Source organism: Crocodylus siamensis, chromosome 1 (genome assembly GCF_052110815.1).
Source record: "Crocodylus siamensis isolate JL-2025a chromosome 1, ASM5211081v1, whole genome shotgun sequence".
Taxonomy (NCBI): Eukaryota; Metazoa; Chordata; order Crocodylia; family Crocodylidae; genus Crocodylus; species Crocodylus siamensis.
The window spans coordinates 264,964,401-264,985,441 of NC_143395.1; the positions used below are offsets into that span (position 1 = coordinate 264,964,401).

The window sequence follows — 21,041 nt, forward strand, 5'->3', positions numbered from 1 at the left end:
CTTCTGTTGCTTTACAGTGAAAGCTGTAAGACTTTGGAGGGCAACATACCATACTCAACAGGTTGAAAAATGGCTTAGATGGTTTGGTAAATGAGGAGTAATCCTTCAAATCCTATTGTTTACTTTCCATGAAATCCTTGCACCAACTGTGTAAGCAGTGAAACGTGCTTGTACAACGTGCCGTGAATGATTTATTTGTGAGCCTTGATGGTGAATTGTTTCATATGCTAGGGCTAGCGATGTCCAAATATTTCTGAGTTTACGGGACTAAAAGTACATTCAACCATTGCCATGAGTGATAGAGACCTATTTAGAGTTAACATGTGGCCCTCTGGTCTATAGTTAAGCCTCTTGACTTCAACAAGAAATAAGTATATGATAAGACAAGAAGTGTATCTGAGGATGAGTTTAGCCCTATGACAGAAATAGTTTTATATGGTTGAGCAAGACCATGAAATCCATAGAGGCAACACTGTGACGGGCTGCAGCCGTTCTAGGTTGCATGAGGAGAAAGCAGGTCCAGTCAGGCCTAAGATTCAGAGAGAGCAATTATGACAGGCAATCTTCTTGGTCCTCCTTATCCTTACATAGCTGTCTCCTGCAAGGCATGGCATAAAATGTGGGATGTTATTCTTCACAATTTTAGATGGAGCTATCAACAAAGTTGATGTTCACTTGAGAAATAGATGTTCATTTAGCAAAATTTGTCAAAGAAGGAAAATGAAGGACATCATTAAAGGAAGAGTAGTAACTACTTCTTGTCTTTTTGTTGTGATTCATCCTATAAATGTCCAAAAAAAGCCAACCCCCCAAGAGACCCTCTCATTAATCTGCTTGTAAAATGCATTTTTTTCCATGGGAGTGATCAAAGTGCATTTAATTTAATATTTAAAAAACAGATGCACATTATAAGTTACTAATTTAAAATGTAGGGTGCCTGCTGCATATTTAGAAGTCAGTACTTCAGGGACTAGTTGCGCATCTTTAGTGAATGTTAATAAATTGCCACGGCTCAGCAGAAGAGGGAAACCAGCTACTGCGGAGGAGGTTATGGTTCAAGTTTTATAGTCTCCGGTGTGGATCTCAGCTCTAAGGTGTATTCTGTGGCAAAGTGTGGATTAAACTAAGGAACCTGTCTGTCTACAGATCATTGCAGAAGTGGGAAGCACTTGAATTACACATCTGCTGCTCAACCATGCTGCGGTAATTACCATAATGTGTCTCTTCAGTTGATACAGCTGTGAAGAGAGCAGCGTGCTGCATGGTAGGGTTTTGTCCTAAGCAACAAGATGTTTTGAAGATGCCACACATGGATTTCAGTTAACAAAGGATATTCAAACAGGGTAGGAGTCTGTGGGGCTAGTACAGTGTGATTAATTTAATATCTGGTTAAATGAAGTTGGAAAGAGCTACTTAGCTACATGAGCAAATTTAAATTATTAAATGTATACAGGGTGCATCTACACATGCTATTAGCATTAGCATGGAGCAATAAACTCCAGCACAGTTCACGCCAGATTCTATTGCTCCCAGGCACCATATCTACATGAGCACCCAGGAACACAGCACATTGAGCTGGGTCAGAGCAGCTCTGGCAAGGGCACATCCTGCCAGCCTGGGTTTGCTCCAACCTGATTCAACGTGCTGCAGAGGGCTTGGCTGGGGCATGAGGGTACTTCAGTGCAAGGCTAGCCAGAAGGCAGCCCCCCACTGAAGCACCTTTGTGCCCCAGCCATCCCCATCAGCATCTGCATATGTGTTGCTATGCACTAAAGAATGCCACTGTAGGATAGTATTTACAAGTACTAAACTCTGGCAAAGTTGATTAGTTTACTGTGGCCTAATAGGGCCACACATGCAGACACTGAGACTTTACTGCACAGCTAATTAGGTAGGTTCACAGTAAATATCTCATGTAGATGATCCCACTGAGTAACTTGAGATAATATAAATAAATTACTCTAAAACTGTAGACTGTATAAAATAAAATATTTAAACAAAATAGACAAAACAATATATGGATATTTCCAGTTATCCCTATTAAAGGGCTCTGAGCAGAGAATGGGGTGGGAGGCTGATTTTTAGACTTCCTGGAAGTATATTTTTAGGAAGCCATTAAATGATATTAGCTAACCTACAATGAAATTTTAGGTGAATCTTAGACCAACAGAACTTAATTACTTAAACGACTTGAAGTTTACTCAGGCCTTCTCAGAAGGCTTCAACTGTAATGACAAAATCATGTATTGAATTGAATTTGAAGCATGTTAATTGAACAGGTATCCTGAGGCATTCAAGGCTAAATACTGAACTCAGTGCTATGCGTGTAAGGACAGTTTGGTTTCACCCAAATTGCACAGATATAGCAGGTATTTGTCCTATTATTCAGACTCAAGACTGGATTTTTGACTTCCTTTTCTTATATAGTCATTCCAGGGTTGTGTAAAGTGTTCTCTAATTTTGGCCAGGGTTTGTGTTTTTCCCCCCTTCAGAAGTGTGACTTATTAGACAAGGTACAAAGCCATGGGGAAATAAGGCCCTGAACTTGCATGCAGTTTAATGTTCTCACCTTTGTATACGGTCATAGCTAGTATAGTTCCACATTTTGTAATGTATTTATTTCAATGGAACTGTGCCATTTTACAGCAGCTGAAGGTGTGATCCAAGATTTTAATTTTTCTCATTAGTCACTCAAATCTAGGCAACATAGAAAACCAGGGTTGGAAGGGACCTCAGGAAGTCATCTAGTCAAACCCCCTTGCTTAAAGCAGGACCATCCCCGACTAGATAATCCTAGCCAATGCTTTGTCTAGCCTGGTCTTAAACCTCCAAGGAAGGAGACTCCACAACCTCTCTGGGTAACCTGTTCCAGTGTTTTACTACCCCCGTAGTGAGAGAGTTTTTCCTAATTACCTAACCTAAATGTCTCCTGCTGCAAACTGAAACCATCGCTTCTTGTTTTCTCATCTGTCACTTGTCTGAGAACAGTCTGCTTCCATCCTCTTTGTGACCATCCTTCGGGTAGTTGAAGGCTGTTACTAAATCCACCCTCAGTCTTCTGTTTCCTAGATTAAATAAGACCAGTTACCTCAGCCTCTCCTCAGAAGTCCTTTGCCACAGGCCTCTAACCATTTTCATTCCTGGACTCACTCTAATTTGTTCACATCCCTTCTGTACTGGGGGGGGGGCAAAAACTGAAGACAGTACTCTAGATGTGGCCTCACTAATGCTGAAGAGAGGAGAATAATCACTTCCCTTGACCTGCTGGCAACGCTCCTACCAATGCAGCCCAGTATGCCATTAGCTGTCTTGGCAGCAAGGCCAATATAAGGTTGGCTTATATTCAACTTATTGTCCATTGTAACCCCCAGGACCTTTTTGCAGCACAGGAGCAAATCGTACTGACAACTTGGAATGACCAGCAGTGGCTGGAGATGTTCTGAATGACCAGGGAGATGCTTTATCATATTGTCTTGATGCTGTGGCCCCAGATTGTGAGGCATGACACTAACATGCGTTGGGCCATCCCACTGGACAAGAAAGTGGCAATTGCCATCATGAAACTGGCAACCCCATCCAGCCTCTGCTGCATTATGAACCGGTTCGGTGTGGCTCCATGCACAGCCTGGGTAGCAACTAGGGAGGTATGCTAGCTGCTGCAGGACATCACTGCAAACAAATTTATCTGCCTGGGGAATCTGCAGGAAGTCAGATGGCTTCAACGACATGGCGTTCCCTAACTGCGTGGGGGCTTTCGACAGCACTCGCATCCCAGTGCTGTGTCCTTTGTGGAGGGGAAGGTCTTTCACAAATGGGAAAGGATTTGCCTCTGTGATCCTGCAAGTTATGGTGGACTGCCGGGGCTGGTTCATGAACACTGTTACAGGGTGGGCGGCAGTGTGCATGATGTGCATGTATTCAGAAACTGCCCGCTCCCTGGCCTCATAGAGAGGACATTATGCACCAGGAGTTCACGAGAGTGATCCATGGTGTTGCCATTCCCCCGGCTATATTAGCGGATGCTGCCTACCCCTAAAGACCTGGCTCATGATGCCCTATACAGGGAACATTATGGTCCCGCAGAAGCTGGTTTTCAACAACCGTCTGAGCAGTTGCAGGCTGGCCATTGAACGTGTGTTTGGCTGACTGAAAGAACAAAGGAAAGGGCACTTACGTGCCAGTTTGAGCTGGAGCCAGAAAATTTCATGGCCTTTGTAGTGGTAGCCTGTGTGGTGCACATCTATGAGACCCACGGAGAGGTTTTCAGCCAGGTGTGGGCTGAAGAAGCGCAACAGGCAGTGGCCAGGCAGCAGCACAGGGCCCAAGGACAATATGCACAAGAAGAAGCTGGTCGGGTGGCCCTTGTGTGGGGTTGTCGGGCAACACATGTTGCTGACAGCAACTAGCAGTGCTGTTCTTTCTTTTGATTAAAATTAATTATTTTACAATGTACAACATTAAACATCTGTGTCTCCCTGCAGGGGTGTGCAGTGTAGCGGATGGGGGTGGAGGGGAGGACGAGCAGGGAGGCGGGGGGTGGACTGGCAGGGTTAAGTATACCTCTCATGGGCTGGCTGGGGGGAAGGGGGCAGCTGGCAGAGGGCGGGCGGATGGGGGGGGACAAGTGAACAACAGCCTGAAGGTCACACTCCTAAGGCGGACGAGGGAGGGGCATATTCCACCCCAAGCCCAACAACAACCACCCACCATTTCAAAAACATTTCACAACACCCCTCCAAAAGCTGTATGTCACACTACATAAACATATTCACGGTGCAAAGTGGGCAGGGGAATGGGGGAAGCAGCATGTGTCCCCATGGAAACTGTTCCAAGCCCTGGCAGCTTGGAAACACTGGGAAATCTAGTCCTAAAGAGCCAGAAAAGTAAAAGCTCACCACCACAACCAGCTGTAGTCACCAACTAGCCATGGCAGCAATGCCCACCCACCCGCTAGTCTTAACCCCATGCATTTCTGATCTCATATCAGTTATTTATATAGTTAAAAAAAAAAAAATCCTATATACATAAATTCTCATTACATTGTAACATGGAGGATGGGGATGGGAGGGGATGATTTGCATCAGGATCACCATGGGGGTTACCTACTGAGAGACAGGCCCAAGCCTAGGCAAGTGCAAGTGACAGGGTTTTTGGGCAACTGTGCCGGTGGGGTGGGGTGGGAAGAATTAGTAAGAGACTCCCGGTGGGGGCAGGGGGTGGGGATTGTGATGCGCCTCCTGCTGTAATTCATTAGAAAAGACATTACTGAGGGTAGATCGGTATTTTGCCTCCCCCTGCGGGAATCTGTGGAATGGCACATTGGACTTAACTTGCTCAAAAGAGCATGGAGTGCAAACATAAGTGCACTGCACCACAATAACCCCGGTTCAAACTCTTCAGATGCGGTAAATTAATGAGGATCAACCGCTATGTCATGTACAGACACCCTAGGCAGTCAGTCCCCAGTATGTACTACTGCATGGCATTGTTCCATCCTAAGTGCAGGACTTTGCACCTGTCCTTATTTAACCTCATGAGATTTCTTTTGGTCCAATCCTCCAATTTGTTGAGGTCACTCTGAATCCTAGTCCTCCCCTCCTGCATATCTATTATTTCCCCCCTGCTTGATGTCATCTGCAAACTTGCTGAGGGTTCACTTTATGCCATCTTCCAGGTCATTAATGAAGATATTGAACAAAACCAGCCCTAGGACTGACCCCGGGACACTCCACTTGATACTGGCTGCCAACTAGACACTGAGGCATTGACTACTACCCTCTGAGACCTGTAATCCAGCCAGTTTTTTTTCCATCTTAAAGTCCATTCATCCAGCCCATACTTCCTTAGCTTGCCTGCAAGATCATATCAAAAGCTTTACTAAAGTCATGGTATACAATATCCACTGGTGTCTCCACATCCACAGAGCTAGTCGTCATGTCATAGAAGGCAATCAGGCCAGTCTGGCATGACGTTCTTGCTGAATCCATGCTGACTGTTCCTAATCACCTTTTTCTCTTCCAAGTGCTTAGAAATGGATTCCTTGAGGACCTGCCCCATGCCTTTTCTGGCGACTGAGGTGAGGCTGACTGGTCTGGAATTCTCTGGATCCTCCTTTTTCCCTTTCTTAAAGATGGGTACTATATTTTCCCCTTTCCAACCATCTGGGAACTTTCCTGATTGCCATGAGTTTTCAAAGATGATAGCCAGTGGCTCTGCAGTCACATTGGCCAACTCCCTCAGCACCCTCAGGTGCATCCCATCCAACTCCATGGACATGTACACATCCAGCTTTTCTAAATAGTCCCTAACCTGTTCTTTTGCCACACTTGGCTGCTTACCTCTTCCCCAAACTGCTGCCAGGTGCTGTAGTCTGGGGGTTGACCTTGCCTGTGAAGACTGAGGTGAAAAAGGTATTGAGTACTTTAGCCTTTTCTGCATCCTCTGTCACTAAGTTGCTTCCCCCATGCAGTAAGGGACCCACACTTTTCCTGATCCTCCTCTTGTTACTGACACTTGTAGAAACCCTTCTTGTTACCCCTCACATCCCTTGGTAGCTGCAACTCCAGTTGTGATTTGGCCTGCCTCGCTTCATCCCTTCATGCCCATGAAATGCTCTTATTCTCCTCCTTAGTTGTCCAATTTTCCGCTTGTTATAGGCTTTTTTGTGATGTAGCTCACTGAAGAGCTCCCTGCCATACCTGCTAGTCTTCCTGCACATCGGGATGGTTTATTCCTGCACTCTTAGTAAGGCTTTTTGAAGTACAGCCAGCTCTCCTGGACTCCTCTCCCCCTCAGACTGACTACCCAGGGGATCCTGCCGATGAGTTCCTTGAGCAAGTCAGTGTGCTTTTTCTGAAGTCCAGGGTCCTTACTCTGCTGCTCTCCTTCCTTCCTTTCCTCAAGATCCTGAGCTCAGTCATCTTGTGGTTGCTGCTGCCCAAGTTGCCATCCACTACTACATTCCCCACCAATTCTTCCCTGTTTGTAAGCAGCAGGTCAAGAAGAGCATGGCCCCTATTTGTTCACTCCAGCATTTGCACCAGGAAATTGACCCCAACACTCTCCAGAAACTTCTTGGATTGTCAGTGCCAGTGGTGATGCATAGGGGATGCATGTGCACCCCATGAGAGCACCGGTGCACCCCTTGTCAGGCCGTGCTCCCTGTTGAGCTGGCGGGTAGTGGGGCAGGTGGGAGCACAAGTGCCCCCTTGAGAGCACTGGCTGGGGAGTGGGGCTGCCAGCAAAAGCAGCTGCACCGCTTCCAGCAGTGGCTGTGGGACATTTTGGTGAGTGAGATTAGCTGGTCAGGCCTCCCCCTCACTCCCCCCGGCCCCCCCCATCAGTGAGATCAGCTGCCAGGGAACCCCCTGCCCACCAGTCGCTGACTGGCTTCAAGAGGGGCACATGCCCTCCAGGACTCGAGGCACCAGTCACCCCATGGCCAGTGCACTCCTATATTGTTCTCCCAGCAGATGTCAGGGTGACTAAAGTCTCTTATGAGAACCAGGACTTGTGACAGGGAAATTTCTGCTAGCTGTTTGAAGAAAATCTCATCCACCACATCCTTTTAGTTTGCTCTGGAGTAGACCCCCACCACAACATCATCCTTGTTGTCCTCCCCATGACAATTTTGGCATGTAAAAAACAGCACTGGACCCCAATGGAATGTAATGAAGACAGGGGCTCCAGTGCCTGATTGGGGACCATCAGGCAGCAATAGGAATTGTGCAGCTATAATTGTTTTGGGCTTCTGCCCAAATGGAACCAAGGGTGGGACTGAGCATTTTAGTGCTCTTGTACTGGGTGCTGTAGAAAAAAGCTGAGCTAAAATAAAACTGAACCCAGTCAAAAAAGGAATAGAAAGATGGCTGTACCTGGAATAGGTACACCTCAGTCTTACAGCATTCTTCATATTAATATATCCTCAAATAGAATTGACAGCTATTCTCATTAAGTTAGGCTTAAACTGCAGTCACGATGGTAGAAAAAACTGTTATCCCAGTCTTCTAAAGACTTTTGCTGTTCTTGGGCTTCTAGATGAACAATATTAAATTTCAAGCCACTTAACCACTACTAACTGAAATGGCCAAGGTTTCTTTCTAAGTCTCGATCTAACAAACTTTTATAGGCATCTAGCTCTTGATGGACTTTGTGGTCAGTTGCTTTAAGTGTGTCATACCAAAATCAGGAGAAGCTGCTTGGTCCCCTGAGACAACAGAACCGAAAGCATGAAGTAATACTGTAGGTTTCTTCACTATCTAGGTAACTGGTCACGGGCAACTAAAAATTACAAAGTAATCCAAATATGCACACTGGCATAATCTGAGAGAGAGAGCCTGGAAACTACATAAGTTATTTTAAAATGTTTTATTTAATTTTTTTCCTACAGACCGGGACAGCAAAATTGATCAGACCAGAATGGGGGCAAACAAGTGTGTGTGGGACGGGTAGGGGCAGGAGAGGGGGTACATGCTTCTGTGCAGCAAAAACTGGAACCAGAGATGATTATTTTAATATGCATTTTGCTTAAAAAAGCTGTTGGATAACCTATCTTATAGCTTAGTTGTTAGGACAGATTCCCTGGTGGTTGGAGCTATAGGTTTGATCCACTCAGGCCTCCCACTTTCTGGGAAAGTTATGTAACCACTAAGCTGTTGCAGCAACAGCAAATGGTAATGCTACTATAACTGGGCCATATAATAATTACTGTAAATATGTAATATTGTATGTTAACCCTACAGTTAAGGTTAGTTATCCATAAGAATAATGTGCACATAGGGCTGCACAGGAAATTGGAGCATATCTGTTGTTATGGCTGGAACTGAGGTGTCCCCTTTTTCTTTTTCCTTTTTTGTGGCATGGGCCACTTGGCATATATATAGCAGTGGCTCCCAACCTTTTTTTTGCTGCAACCTTAAATCCATGTTGTGAGCCCTGCCCCTGCTGCCAAATCACTCATGCGCGGTGGCACCAGCAGAGCCTGGGATAGGCCTGGATCACAGGGGGCAGCAGCGGCGAGAACTGTGCGGACCATGCACCAAGAGAGCCCCACAGGTGGGAGGCATGCAGCGAGGGGCAGACCCCCTGCGACCCTGATTTGGGTCATGCCCCGAGGTTGGGAGCCACTGATCTCTAAAGAGCTGCTAGAAGAACATTCATGCATGTCTGACACGGCTTACAGCAGTCCATACTTCTGTTATGCAATAGGAGGGAGCAGGTGGGAGCGGAAGGTTGTGGCAGGCTGTCATGGGGAGGGGTGACCTTAAGTGTCACTTGGAGACAGAATTTCTTGTGGATTGGGCCAGAGGCATAACAATCAGCAGCTGGGCACCTAGAAGGCCATGGTAACTTCCAGCTGCTGCCAGGCTGCCAGTGCAGTTGTGCAAATATGGTGGTAGCTTTTGCTTTTCTGCACCTTCCCCACCTCCCCCTCCCCCAAGTTGGCTCCTTGGGCCTACTTCCTCAGTCATCCTGTTCTAGTTGTACTATTGGATCAGCAGCCCCTGCCCACATGTTCTGACTCCTCGGGAACTTCCACACTCATAGTTTCATCCGTGAATGAAGACTCAAGCTCTTCGAATCTGTTGGGCCAGTTGCCAACATTTTCCCCCAAACTTGGTTTCAGTGCAGGAGGGGACAATTTGACCCTACTGTGGGAATGTGACTAACAATTAAATAATATCTATAACACATTTTAAACAAGTATGCTGGCTACCAGACAACTATTTCTTGCAGTGTTACACATGCTCCTTCCTATCTGACTAACTACTTTGTCATTTCAGAAGTTAACATCTTATTTTAGATTTGATTGTTTTATTCGTCTTCTGATTTCAGCGAGTGGGGGGGGAGGAAAGGAGGGAGGCATCATATATTTTTTTCTTCATCTTTCTGTAGCTGTTGAAAAAAATGACACTTGCAATGGTAAAAACAAATTAGGTGGAGTGAATGTATTTGTTTATTCTTGTACTGATGTAAACTTGGGCATAAGGGAGAATATAGCACTTAATAAGCATCTCAGTTTTCACCAATAGAAAGCTGCATATGGAGGGAAAATGCTATTTAAAATACATTATGTCCTGGCATTATTTTTCCACAGTACTACCTTATTTATTTACTATGCTTAAGCTCTGAAATTGTGTAGGAGGAGTGTAAATAACGCTCTTTTTTTTTCTTTTTTGTCAGAAAATACACTGTTCAAGAGCACTGTTACAAGTCTCTCTTTTCTGCCATCTTGCTCCAGTTACAAATAAAAGACTGCCAGACTAATCAGACCTGTACAAAAGGAAGTCATGAAGGGCTCAACTGCAATTTCTTTATGTAGCAGTAATTTATCTAAGGATTTTACAGTGCCCATCAGCATAGTATATCAGTTCCTTCCATGAAAAATCAAGATCAAAAGCAAAGTTCTCTGAAGCCTTGATAAGGTTCATTTATACTGTGGCAATAATGGGTCTTGTGGAGGATGGGGTCAAGCCCTTTTGGGTCTGCTGATGCGCTCAGGAGCCAGTAGTTCACCACTGAGGCTGCTCCCTGCCTTGTCTCCAATACCTGCTGTCAGATATGCCCAGAGACCAAGAGCTTGAGAATGGGGGAGCTGTATGATGATTTACTGGTGGATTTCCATGAGCATGTCAGCAGACTTGGATGAGCAGGTCATGAACAGGGCAACGCTAGACCCATTCTTCCTGAAACCTGCTTCTGAGAAACCTGTGAAATTAGTGGTGTGGCATCTGGTGGTGGTTTTGGTAAGTTTTGTTCTGAGGAGTTCATCAAGAGTTCAGAATGGAAGGAGGTATTTGTATTATTGTTGTTGCTTATGGTAAAAAGGCTTTTATATAGAGGAAGGCTTTGTAATGCTTCCTAAAGGCTGTCAGACTCTTCTTACCTGACTGGCCCCTGATCTGTTCCACAGACAGGAAGAGGGTAGTGATAGAAAAGAAAATATTATATATTTGATCCTTAGCCAGTAATACTCATAGATTCATAGATTCATAGATGCTAGGGTCGGAAGGGACCTCAATAGATCATCGAGTCTGACCCCCTGCATAAGCAGGAAAGAGTGCTGGGCCTACATTACCCCAGCTAGATACACATCCAACCTTCTCTTGAATACCCCCAGGGTAGGGGAGAGCACCACCTCCCTTGGGAGCCTGTTCCAGACCTTGGCCACTCGAACTGTGAAGAAGTTCCTCCTAATATCCAATCTAAATCTGCTCTCCTCTAGCTTGTGGCCATTATTTCTTGTAACCCCCGGGGGCGCCTTGGTGAATAAATACTCACCAATTCCCTTCTGTGCCCCCCTGACGAACTTATAGGCAGCCACCAGGTCGCCTCTCAACCTTCTCTTGCGGAGGCTGAAAAGGTCCAGTTTCTCTAATCTCTCCTCGTAGGGCTTGGCCTGCAGGCCCTTAACCATACGAGTGGCCCTTCTCTGGACCCTCTCCAGGTTATCCGCATCCTTCTTGAAGTGCGGCGCCCAGAATTGCACGCAGTACTCCAGCTGCGGTCTGACCAGCGCCCGATAGAGGGGAAGTATCACCTCCTTGGACCTATTTGTCATGCATCTGCTGATGCACGATAAAGTGCCATTGGCTTTTCTGATGGTTTCGTCACACTGCCGACTCATGTTCATCTTGGAGTCCACTAGGACTCCAAGATCCCTTTCCACTTCCGTGCCACCCAGCAGGTCATTTCCTAGGCTGTAGGTGTGCTGGACATTTTTCCTCCCTAGATGCAGCACTTTGCATTTCTCCTTGTTGAACTGCATTCTGTTGTTTTCTGCCCACTTGTCTAACCTGTCCAGGTCTGCTTGCAGCTGTTCCCTGCCCTCCGGCGTGTCCACTTCGCCCCATAGCTTAGTGTCATCTGCAAACTTGGACAGAGTACATTTCACCCCCTCGTCCAAGTCGCTGATGAAGACATTAAAGAGTATCGGTCCAAGCACCGAGCCCTGCGGGACCCCACTGCCCACACTCTTCCAGGTTGAAACCGACCCATCCACCACAACTCTCTGGGTTCGACCCTCCAGCCAATTCTCCACCCACCGGACTGTGCAGTAATCCAAGTCACAGCCCCTTAACTTGTTCACCAGTATGGGGTGGGATACCGTATCAAAGGCCTTCCTGAAGTCCAAGTATACGACATCCACCCCTCCTCCTGCATCGAGGCGTTTTGTGACCTGGTCATAAAAAGAGACTAGATTGGTCAGGCACGATCTACCTGCCACGAACCCGTGCTGGTTTCCCCTCAGCATAATTTGTCCTGCCGGGCTCTCACAAATGTGAGCCTTGATGATTTTCTCAAAGATTTTGCCAAGGATGGAGGTGAGACTGACTGGCCTATAGTTACCCGGGTCCTCCTTCCTCCCCTTCTTGAAAATGGGAACCACATTGGCCCTTTTCCAGTCCTCCGGGACTTGACCCGTGCGCCACGAGCATTCAAATATTCCCGCCAGTGGCTCTGCAATGATGTCGGCCAGTGCCTTCAGTACCCTCGGATGGAGCTCATCCGGGCCTGCCGACTTAAAGGCATCCAGTTCCTCCAAGTGACCCTGCACCACCTCAGGGTCCACGCATGGAAGTCTGGTGCCTTGCTGCTGCCTCCCTACACTCCCAGTGAGAGACTTGTCATGCCTCTCACTTAGGAACACTGAGGCGAAGAACTCGTTGAGGAGTTCAGCCTTGTCCCCTCTGTCCGTCACCAATTGTTTCTGCCCATTTAGCAGGGGTCCTATTCCTCCCTGGGCCTTCCTTTTACTCCCTATATATCTAAAAAACAATTTCTTATTGTCTTTTACTTGGGTTGCCATCCTCAGCTCCATGGTAGCTTTGGCCTGTCTCTCCTCTATACCTTGCACAGCATTCCAATTTTGTTTCATTGGGCCAGAAAGGTCTCATTGTTTGAAAATATTCCTGGGCTTCCTCTTATACAACTTATTTGTTTCTGGCAGGTTTCAACATTTCTGGTTGAGACTTCTTTTACCATTAGCTAGACTTGCTGTGATGTGTTAATCTGTTGGCTGCCTATGTTCATGTTCATACATTAAACTAGTATAGTGGGTAAGACTAGGGCGTAGACGGTAGTAAATGATGATGCGTTTAGACAGGCAGTCAGTACAACTCAGAAACTACTAACTCCCACACCTCCATAAAAAAAAAATCTTCTAAATAGAAGAGTAACATCACCAACAGAACAACTCAGAGCCAACTGAGTCTGATAGAAGTCCAAGGCAAAAATATTAGTCTACTGCTGAATAGATTGCAGTCTACCAAAAACTCCTAGCATGTGGTCAAGAACAGGGAATGCAGTGTTTCCATACTAGTACCTTTACACCACAAAGATCTTGGAATGCTTTACAAACATGTTTGACAAGTTCAATATCTAGCTATCTAAATATCTGTTTAGTCTGACTAGATCATGGATAATGAGATGGATATGCTTAGGAAGCACAGCCAGCTCTGGGGTGAAATGATAGCAGCTGGCTTTTATAGAACACAGTAACACCACAGAAAGTGAAAAGGAGACCAGAGCAACACCTCTTTCTCATTTTAAAGTACTGAAACAATGGGAGGGAATTTTGGATATTTAGGATGGCAGTTAAGATGTAGAATTGGTCCAGAACACTAAGGCTAAATATGAAAAACACCATGAAAGGATGTTGTCCATTGGACTGTATCGGGGTGGCCAACCTGTAGCATGGGTGGCATGAGCAGTAGGTGTGTGGCACGTGGCAGATCTGGGAGGGGCCTGGCAACACAGTGGTAGATAGGGAAGGAAGCAGAACAGGAGATTGGGCAGGGGAAAGGGATCAAGAGTGACACTTGAGGAGCATGCAGGGTTAACTTGTGGCATGCCTGCCAATAAGGTTGGCCCCCACTGGACTCCGTCATGGAAAGGATAAGTATAGATTTCATATGAGTCTCCAATGACAAAATAAAAGAGAACACACTAGTCCTTTTTGAATTCTTATGACTAGTGCTTTTGAGCCCAAATATAAACAGGCATTAGGTCTTAAGCAAAAAGCCCCTTTAGGATGAAACTGCAATAGTATAAACTTTTTCCACACTATACATTCTGTTTGGATAATCGGGAAATATTATGTCGGCCTGCTTATTAAATATATGTGTTATTGACTTGATTAGTTCTGATGAAAGGGATTACGCCAAAGCAAAGTCAATCTATAATATAGAAATTCTCGTTTAAGCAACATGAGTTTTTCATATGTATCTTTGTGGAGGGTCTATATTTTTGTGATATTTTGTTCCCTCTTGCCTACAGACTAGGAAGGAAACAGTCTCAAAAATAACAAACATCATATGGAAAACTAACTGAGCAAATGGGGACTGCAGCTTTTATGGGCTCTGCAGTTTTTCTGTCATGTGAATCAAAGCCAAGTAAAAGGTGCATGCTGGCACTCTGCTCTTTGCAGTGTCTCTGTTGTGCTCTATGTCAAAGAAATACCTTCAAAACAATAGCAAGGGGCTGTCAGTGCCTACTGCCACACTGAGAAAATAGTTACAGTACTGAAGAACATCAAGATCAATCTTCGAAAATTTGCAGGACAATATGCATTTGCCAATCAAGCATACTTCTAAGCCTCAGACATAACAAAAATTTAGCAAATTAACAATGCTGAATAATCCTAGACATTTCCTGATAAATGATAGGTATTGTATTGCTTATCCCTCCCCACAACAGATCAAATGCCAGTTACATTTGATTTATAGTATAGTGGATGAAGACATCGAAATAAAAATTAGGTTCAGAGCATAGAGTTTCCATTTCTGTAGTTCTGTGTTTGTTCTTCCATCATAGATCTCATGAGATTTGCATTTTGAAATCAGATTATTTAAATTTGTGATCACTGCTAACGAAGGGAAACATTTCTTTGTTAACCTTAAAGTTGTAGGGAAATAGAAGTTATTTATAGTCTTTTTTATTTTTCAGAGAGAAAAGTGGAAGGAAGGATAAAGTTATGATTAAAGTGGGATTCCCTCAAGGAATTTCACAAGACAATGAGAGAAATTAAATACAGAAAAGATCAAGACTATATTGTTTAAAATGTGGCAACGGTCAAATAAACTGCTCTTATGAAATGGTCAAATAGGGTTTAATAATAGATGATAAGCCAGTCTGAGACTTCTAAAACTGCTTAGTGTAGTGATATAATTCTCTATCAAGTTCTATAGATAGAATAAAAATTCTCCAATGATAGATACCTTGATTGAAGACATTGGTTGAAGACTGTTGTAGACTTTTGGTTAAAGAACCCTGTTTAACCCCACCTCTGCAGTTTTTCATGTTTAAATTATTGGTGCAGTCACTGGGGCACTCCCTTGGGTGTGCAGTTATTCCAATGTGCAACAACTTGCAGGAGTCAGCCTTAATTTCATTTGTCTTCATACAGATATGGAAAAATAGCAGCTTTTAGCTCTAAAGAAGAGTTCTTCTTAGGATACATTCTATGTACGTACTTTGCAGGGGAGAGAACTTTTTTTATTGCCCAACATTTTTAAACATTAAAATATCCTATCATGTTTTATGGATTATCAAATGAAACTGTCAGCTAATTTGCAGTGACAGAAACATTATCACTATTTCTGATGCAATAGGAAGTGAAGACTGATTTTTTTTTTCTTCTTGAGATTCCAGTTTTAGCTTGTAGTGCTGGCAGTTAGAAAAATAACCTTTTGATTTGTTAATAGAGCTAATTCAATGTGAAAACCATAAAGCAAGAATAAATATGGAACAATGTAAAGTCATTTTTATCTAGTTGCTTCTTTGACTGTAACTCCTAAGACAAAACATGCAGAAAATTGCTTTCTTCCAAAATAGGTCTCTCTGACTACTGTTCGTCAAAAGGAAGGGAAGCAGAACTAACCACACTCTTTGTTCATTTTCAAAAATGAACACAGGGTTGTATTTAAATCCAAACCAGAAGTCTTTCAGGCATGAATGGTAATGACCACCATAAGCATTAAATTAAGAAAATGAACCCAAGGGCATTTTTTCTTGGAAGTTTTTATTGGACTAGGTTTAATAAATTCCATTTTAATTCCAGTAATTGTTAATACTAAAAAGTATTGAAGTCTATTTTTCAGGGCATCAGGATGTTTTATCTTCTTTAGCGTATACAAAACAAAACATCTCTGTATATAATAGCGATGTCTAATGACTCGTTCTTAAACACCTATCTCAGAAGAACTGGCTGATTTAAATGGTGCTGGCTTTTCTTGTTTCCAGTTGCTAAATTGCATTAGAAAAAAAATTAAAAATACATCAGATCCTTTCCTAATATTACTTCCCTGTTGCATTAATAGCTGCAGTTGCCAAATAGATGGAATCAGGAGGAGGTGGATCAATCAACTCTCCTTTAAGAGTGATTTCATTTAGTGAAAGCAGCTGATGGGTTTTGGCTTCAATAGTATTTAGGTACCCAAATACCTCTGAGGGTTTGATACTAAATTCAGATCTAGAATGAATAAACAATGTACTTGAATGTTCCCACATCTAGCTGCAGCCAGCACAGTTTTTTAGCAATGTTTTCTTAGTATCCATCATAAACGACCTTTTTTTGCTTTATCTTTTTTTTAAATCTAGGCTGGAGGTGTATTTCAGTTGCAAATAAAGTATCTGGGATTCGACGATCTACCCAATCCCTTCTACACGTTTCATTTTACGGGTGTCAGTGACTCCCTCTTCTTCTTTTAATGGACTGGATGATTCACCAGTCAAGCTGGGCTTTCGTCTGCTGGCTGCTCCTATTTCACAGCCCTGCTCCTTGGTTTTCAACTCATTCCCATAAAGTTGATGTTGGGATCTTGGATCTTGCTTCAGTGGAAATAACCTTCTGTCAGCCCCTGGCATATTTGGAAAACTTGTAGCATAGGCGAATGGTAGGCGGGGTATGGGGGCATTGGTGACACATATGGGGTGTATGCGGGTGCATGTGCACCCTCTGAGATTGGTTGTGCACCCCCTGGAAGCACCTGCTGCAAAACTGGACGTGTTGCCAGAAAATGCACTTCTGGTTTCACTGCTGGTGATTTTGGGCTCAGCAATCGGCTGCTGGGGGACATCCCCCCCCACCCCCTCATCAGTGATCTGGTGCCCCCCGACTTGGGATACACCAGTTGCTCATGCACAGGGAGGCATGTGCCCCCCTCCTGCACAGGGCCATCCGCGTCGTTGACACCACTGCCAGTGTCTGCGGGTGCTCGCCAGCCTTGTCCCTGTTCCCTCTGCTGCTGGCTTCTGCGGGTGTTTCCCCCAGACTCAGGAGGCACCAGTCGCCCATGGCTTCTAGCAGCATCATTTCAACTGGGGCAAAACTAGGTGGTGAGATGCCCCCTCACATGTCACACATCTGCAACCTGCCCCCACTTTCCCTAGATCCACTTACGAGGGTGCATCAGATAAACGAACCAAAACCTCTGTGATCTTGCTGCTTTTTTTAAATACTTTATTTTTAAGCAGTCTTTGGTTGTTTAAAATACACAGCATGGAACTAGCACGGAAGGGACTAGTTTCTTTTAACTTGGCCATCTCACTGCAGGCTTCTCAAGGTCTGAGCAGGGACCTGTTTCCCCCAACCCCCCGCTAAGGGATGCTCCTTTCTTCTTTTTCTTTTAGGATTTTAGTTTCTTTTTTTTTTTTCCTTCCCATTCCAGGAAAGGAGCTGCCCCAGGGCTCACAGAGCCGGCGGCCAGCCTCCAGCCGGCGGCCCACGCTGCCCCTCGTCACGCTGACGCAGCCAGGAACGTAGCCTTCGACCGCTCATACAGCTCTTATTTAACGCCTCCTCCTCCGTCCCGAGTCTCGCGAGAGCCCTGCCGGGTGGCGCCATAGCTGAGCCTGGCGAGAGCTGCCCTCCCGCGCAGGCGGCGGCTTCCATCTGGGGCCCTGCGCATGTGCGCGGGACGCAGCCTGGATCCCGGAAGTGCTTTACGGCTAACCGCCGCTCCCCTTGCCAGGAGCTGGTGTCGCCCAGAGACGGACCCCCGCCCCCTCCCCTCTCTCCCCCGCCCCTTCGGTACCCGCGCGCGCAGCGGTTGACCCACCCCCTTCCCCTCCCCCCCCGCACCACACAGGAGGAGCGGGGAGTCGCCCCCCTCCCCGCCCCGTTGCCAGCGGGGGCCGGGCTGGGCATGCTGCTGCCGCCGGAGCCGAGCCCCCCGCGCACGGTGAGGTGAGGGGGGGGGCAGGGCAGGGAAGGCTGTTACTGGCGGTTGGGGGCGCTGGTGAGGTGGTTCCGCGGAGCGTAGGAATCCCCCCACTCTTAGTCAGGGGCCGGTACGGGGCAGCCCCAGAACGAGGTTCCCCCCCACCCACACGCCATGTTTCCGTGGGGTGGGGGCGGGGAGTAGAACGGGGGCTGCGAGTGTGTGTGCGGGGTTGTCTGTACATGTATGTGCTCTGGCGTGTGTGGGCGTGTACATGTATGTGCTCTGGCGTGTGTGGGGGGGTGTGCGCATACATATGTGCTCCTTTGTGGGGGTGTACATGCATGTGCTGCCCTGACTGGGTGTGTACACATATGCTCCTATGTGGTTGTGGGTGTACATGTGTGTGCTCCTGTGTGCGCATACGTGTGTGTGTACTCGTGTGTGTGTATGTATGCATACGTGTGCTTCCTTGTTCTGTGCCCTGCCTGGGGTAGCCTCCTCTCGCCTCCGCTCCTTTGCCACCCTTGCCCCTCTCTTTAGAGAAGAGGCAGGTGTTTTGCAAGGGCCTCTGGTGGCATCTGTCTGGTCTTGCCTGTTTGGGGCTTGACACTTGCTCCAGCGACTCTTCAGGCCTCTAGGTCCCAGGCACAACTAGCGCAGGCCTGGTCTTGGTGCTGGTTGATTTGGGCAGGCCTTAAACAACAGAGGGACCAAGGACTTTTTAAAATGCCAGTTTGTCTGCCCCAGGCCTTGCCAATGCCAGCTCTATGGGAGCTGGGTTGAGTGGGTTTATTAGTAGTCCTAAAGAAAAGCAAGGGTGGGCAGGTCCTTGGGATGCTTAAGAAACAGCGCTAAGCAAAATGTAGCTTTGGTTTCCTTTTCATTTGTTTGAATTTTTGTGTTTGTTTTTTTTTGAGGTACATCTCTAAATGATTGGTGCTTTCTGGTCTGGTTACAGGAGAATAACATGAGCAATGAAGGAAGTCCTCTTCCCAGTGAGACTAGGTAGAATTCTAAGGCCACGCTTGAAAGTGGGGGAGGAATGGCATTGTGCCCTTTCAAACTAAAAATATTCCGTTTGTTTACTGGTCCTGTTTCTGAGTCAGGAAGCTGGTTGACGGCAGAAATTGGAAGAAAGTTTCAGTGCCTTGTCTCCATATAAACATTATAGGGCAGTGGTATTCAGTCTCAAGTCAGTGGAGCTTTGTCACCAGCCAGGTTCTCTACAGAACTGGAAATTTGACAATAGGATAGTGGTGGCAGTTTTAATTGCTGCTGCTTCCTTGCGAGTCAGATGGTGCAGTCTGTGTACTGGCTATACGGCCCACTCTGTCGCACGCAGTTGGGCCAGTGCACCGCTTTGGTCTGCAGGTGAATTTGGCATGTGGGGCTGGACTAGCATGCCAGATCACGCACATGGAAGACCCTATGCTAGATCAGGCACATGAATAGACCTTACCTGCAGGATCTGGCCTGTGGGCTGACACACTGCCACTTACCTGGACCACAGGGCTGGAAGTTTGAGCACCGCTGCTATAGCATGTTTTGGCTCTCACAAAATCACTTACTGAATTTTAATAGAAATCAAGAAAAAAAAGTGGGTTTAGAATTGAATCTGATCTTTAACTTTGTTTTTTTTTTAAATTACCATACATACTAGTCTTTGTTTTAGGTGCAGCTAGGCCCCTTAGGCCAGATTGTGAACCTTAAATTTATTTTTTATCATGGTTTCATGTCAAAACTTAAAGCATCTGCAAAATAACTCTGGACAGAGGTTATTATGGAGTTCCATGTTTACTTGTTTTTTTCTGGATCAGATGCCCTTTTTCTTCTGTCGGTCATCTGTAAATATTCAAGTCGAGTTGGATGTTTCTCGTCCATCGTAAGGAGAAAAATTGACTTTACGGGTGCTTGTGCAGTTACATCCCTATCAGTAGGGTTTCCTAAGCATAATGGTTCAGAACAGTTAAGAGTTCATGCTCTTGCAGCTGTGCAGGCCTTGCACAGCAAGGAAAAGTAAAGTCTGGAAATGCTTTCTGTAACTAGTATTAGAGGAAAAGGACCACAGAGGAAAAATGTGTGGGATTTTTCTAATAGTCACTTTTTAGTGGAGTTGCACTACAATTGAATGTAGCATTTGTTATTTCATAAGTGATTGATACAGCCTATTCATATTTTTGAAAGTTTGATTTGTTGTCACATGTGTAAGCAACTAAAATGTTTATAATCTTTTTGTAAAGTTGAAATTCAAAGATTAGGGTTTTCCTTGAGGTTTATGCTTTTGAAGTTTCTGGTCAAAGGATTTTTTTTTAAATTTTATTTAATCAAATTAATCATCTGGAAAGAAAAGAATGGCGTTCACGGTCCTAGTACTAAGAAGTTCAAATACAGGAGGAGTTAAGTTTTACCTCTCTCTTGTCTGTGCAATGTTGTTCTCTGAGTGTTAAGTTGGGTAGTAAATTTATGGTAGTGATTTTGAAAGATATGGGGCAAGGTGGACACACTTGAAGGGAGAGAGGGGCCGCAAATAGATTTAGACAGACTACAAAAGTTGGCAGATGAGAGTAGGACACCGCAGACAAATGCAGGGTGCTGCACGTTGAAAGAAGGAATCCACAGCATACATACAGGCTGGGGAGCTCCCTTCTTGCAAGCACAGAGGCAGAAAGGGATCTTGGAGTTGTCATTGACTCCAAGATGAAAGTGAGCCACCAATGCCAGACCGCAGCCAGCAAGGCCAGCCATATCTTGTCATGCATCCAAAGGTGCATCTCAAGCTGGTCCAGAGAGGTGATACTCCCCTTCTGTGTGACACTGGAGTACTGCGTCCAGTACCGGGTGCCGTACTTCAAAAGGGATGTGGCCAGCCTGGAGAGG

General features: G+C 45.6%; 1 protein-coding gene across 8 annotated transcripts in view; it reads left to right on the forward strand.

Annotated features, from left to right (window-relative positions):
* Positions 1-18,053: 18,053 nt before the first annotated feature.
* TAB3 (TGF-beta activated kinase 1 (MAP3K7) binding protein 3) overlaps positions 18,054-21,041 on the forward strand; it is a 105,213-nt gene continuing 102,225 nt past the window's right edge. For 6 of the 8 annotated variants that reach the window (XR_016444063.1, XR_016444065.1, XM_090061837.1 and 3 more), the window contains exon 1: positions 18,054-18,182. The gene's annotated coding sequence lies outside the window, so the exon portion shown is untranslated. Of the gene's footprint in view, positions 18,188-21,041 lie in introns of all 8 variants that reach the window. The other 2 variants (XM_090061846.1, XM_090061856.1) reach the window with 2 other exon arrangements.